At 38.5% G+C, this 3719-nt stretch overlaps 1 long non-coding RNA gene across 1 annotated transcript; it reads left to right on the top strand.

Annotated features, from left to right (window-relative positions):
* The first annotated feature begins 611 nt into the window (after positions 1-611).
* On the top strand, positions 612-3489 carry LOC132638458 (uncharacterized). The gene is made up of 3 exons (XR_009581744.1): positions 612-755; positions 1561-1611; positions 3356-3489. It is a non-coding gene; the product is annotated as an uncharacterized LOC132638458 (long non-coding RNA).
* Positions 3490-3719: the final 230 nt, after the last annotated feature.

Below are 3719 nucleotides of genomic sequence, written 5' to 3'. Positions count from 1 at the left end.
TACTGATTCCACCACTAGTTAAAGCTGGAAAGTCTTAATACAACGATGTTCGGGAATAGAAAGAAAGCGAGTACGAAAAAGGGGATAACAGTTGTAACGTTTGGAAATTTTTGAAGGAAAGACAGAGACCTCCCCAAAGTATTACAAGACCCCATAAGGTCAGTTGAACATTCGAGGACGAATGTTCTAAAGGGGGGGGGGGGGGGAGGATGTTATATCCCGTATTTTTGCACATTTGGAGAATTCGAAATAATTTTGACTTGTAAGAAATAAGGCCACATTTTGATTTTATTTAATATATATGTGTTGTTCATGAAAATAATGACGCGGAAATATGGAGGAAGGCTAAGGGCGAAATTGGAATTTTGAAAATTAGTTTCTTGACTTACAAAATATTAACTAAGTAGATGGGCTAGAAAAAAAAAAGGAGAGGCCCAAACCAATAGTGGTGGCCGGCCATGGAGAGGAGAAAAAGGGCCCAAGCCCATGTAAATTTAATCCAAGATTAATAAATAGATAAAAGGGCCACCATTTGTCTTCATTTTTAGAACTTTCAAGAAAACAATGGAGAGCACCACAAAGAAAGGCCATTCGGCCATTTAGAAAAAAATAAAATAATTTAAAGCCTTCCAACTTTGATCCCAAAAATCATAATTTTCTAGTATTCCTACTAAGTTCGAGACCCTCTTCAACGTGGTATAATTATTTTAGCAAGAAAATCACTTTGGTGGCAAGTGAAGAATTTGAAGAAAAAGGTAAAAATTCTATCGCTTTTTTTTATGGAAGATTTATACATGTTATAGTGAGTAGAATTGAATGGAAAATATGGAGATGATGTGTGTGGTGTGTGAGCCGTGTGTGTGTGTGTGTGTGTGTGTGTGTGTGTGTGTGTGTGTGTGTGGTGTGGCCGTGTGGTGTCTTTTGGTGAAGGAAGATGAATTAAATTTATTTAGTACGTTAATTATGTTGTTGTGGCCTTGTGATGTAAATGGAAGAATAATAGTTCAAGTTGGCATGAAAATTGATTGTTAAGTTGTTGTAGGAAATTATGTGATTTTATTATAGTTTTATGTAATTATGGGAATGGAGTTGTTAAGCAATTGTTGTTGTTGTTGATGAAATTGGAAGATAAAAATGTGTTGTGAATATTTGTGTCGAAGATTGGAGGTTTCGGGTGAAGTATGGGTTTTGGTGGGATTGTTGTATATTTTGTAGAATTGTATGAAATGCTTTTGAATTGTATTTGGATGATCTTGAATTAGTAGTGAACATGTAAGTGTCGATCTTTGCTTGAATGTACAAAGTTAAATTAAATAGTGATGAATTATGCTGAAAGGAAGGTTACTAATGTTAGAATGTGTTCTGAAATGGTTATTGATGTTATTGGTATGGTTGTTGGTATTGTTGGTATGGTTGTTGATGAATTTGGCCGAGTTAAATTCTCGGGGATGTTGAATTTACAGGGGAGATGCTGCCGAAATTTCTGTAGACAAGTACTAGTTAGAATTGAATTTCTAAGTACTTGTAGCTAATGTTTGGCAATTGATAACATTATTGTAGATATTGGAGAGCCCGAGACTTGAGTCGGGATTTGTCTAGCGAGCGATCGAGGTATGTAAAGCTCACCTTTCCTTCTTTTGGCATGATCCCTTTGAAATGGACAAAAAGGTATATGTATGCTTATAAAGAAAATCCCATTCTTAGAGCCACTAGGTTGGCCAACATCTTCGACTTCCATAAGCCATTCTATATAGCTTGATACGCATTCATGATGTTTGAAGATTCTAGTCGTTATGTTTCCGAATGTTGTTCGAATGATAACCGAGATGACTAAGGTCTTTGATAAATGCTTCGATATGAAAATATGGTCTTAAAGTCCCCATTTGATTTGATCCATAATGTCATCCGCAAGTTTCCTAATATGAAAATGTGATCCATAATGATGTTTGAAATTCTTCTAATATGAACGATACTCGAATTTTCAAGTATGACTTATGAAATATTGTCGGAAGGTTCCGTACTACGAAAGTTCGTAACTCTCTCATACTAATTCCGATTGACCCGAATCTGATTTCTGAGCCTTCGGATGTCGTGAATATATTTGTCCATCGAGTCTTGGAATTTATTTATTCAGTTGCCTGCATATAGTTTTAGTACGTATCTATGACCTTTGAAGCTCTATTTGAGATATTTCCGAGTTGTCCACGAATTTTGTTCACATTCGATATGAGTACGCTCGACATATTGGAGCTTATTATATGAATGAATAACAAGATAAGCGTAAAGAATTTTGTTCCTAAAGAGTTCTGTAAGTCTGGATATCCCTAGCTTTCGTAAGTGATCTCGAATTTGCTTTGAATGTCCGTAAAAGTTATGTGATAAAAAGAATGTCCGTAACTTTCACATACTAACTCCGATTGGTTCAAAATGTGTTTATGATTTTCAAATGTCGGTAAGTGTACGTATCTGTCGAGTCTGGATATGTGTGCATATGGTTTCTCACTACTCTGTTCGTGCAAGCCTCAGTATGTATTCACTGCGCCCGGGCCAGGTTCTATTATGTTATCGTGCATCTTCCTCTGCATTGTTCACCGCGTCCCTCTCCCTTGCGGTCGGGTTCTGTTATATGTATGTCTGTATATGATGATATGGGGATGGCGGCCAGGATGGCACATGATGATTCTGTTCACCGCGTTCCGCAATAGAGGGCCGGGATCTATTATCTGCATATATAGTACATGATTCTGACATGCATTGATTACTCTATCCACCGCGTCCCTCACTAAAAGGGCCGGGATCTGTTACATGCATATATGGTGACCGATTTTGGCATCTGATGATTCTGTCCACCGCGTCCCTTACCAGAGGGCCGGGATCTGTTACATGACTCTGTCCACCGCGTCCCTTACCAGGAGGGTCGGGATCTGTTATATGTGGATATACGATATATGATTCTGATATGTTTGGTTTGTGTTCGGAAGGTAAGCATTTTGGCATTCTGTATTCTCTGTGCTTCTCCTGACAAACGATATCAGCATACATAATCTGTATCTGGAAAGCAAATATTCTAACACTCCGGATCCGTACTTCTTCTGACATAAGCCCTCGGCATATACGATCCGCGTGTGGACAACAATCATTCTGATATTCTGAGTCTGCACTTTTCTGACATATGATATCTGTATATATGTGATTTGTAACTGGGTAAAACAGCACTTTGGTAATCTGGGTAATGTACTTATTTCCGTACCGTTGTTCCGGTTATGGTTCTGTTTTCTGTACTTCATGCTTTACATACTCAGTACATATTCCGTACTGACCCCCTTTCTTCGGGGGCTGCGTTTCATGCCCGCAGGTACAGACACTTATTATGGTGATCCGCCAGTCTAGGGTGCCGTTCTGCTACTTGGAGTGCTCCTTTGATCTGGAGCCCACACTTTTGTTACAGATCTTTCGGTTGTACATATTTATGTGTATGGGACTATTCAGGGGTACGGCGGGGCCCTGTCCCGTCATATGTTTCTGTTATGGTTTGTAGAGGCCTGTAGACATGTATGTGGTTCATGGGTCGTATTGGATCTGTGATGTATGTATGGTTTGCGTCCGGCTTTCTTATATACTACGATAACCTGATTTATTTAGGCGTTATAATGTAATCGACGACCTAAGTGATATGTATATGGTTTTGTATGCACGAAACCCTTAATATGTAAATGCAA

The sequence above is a fragment of the Lycium barbarum genome, chromosome 4 (assembly GCF_019175385.1).
Source record: "Lycium barbarum isolate Lr01 chromosome 4, ASM1917538v2, whole genome shotgun sequence".
Lineage (NCBI taxonomy): Eukaryota > Viridiplantae > Streptophyta > Magnoliopsida > Solanales > Solanaceae > Lycium > Lycium barbarum.
This window is presented reverse-complemented; position numbering and strand designations above follow the sequence as displayed.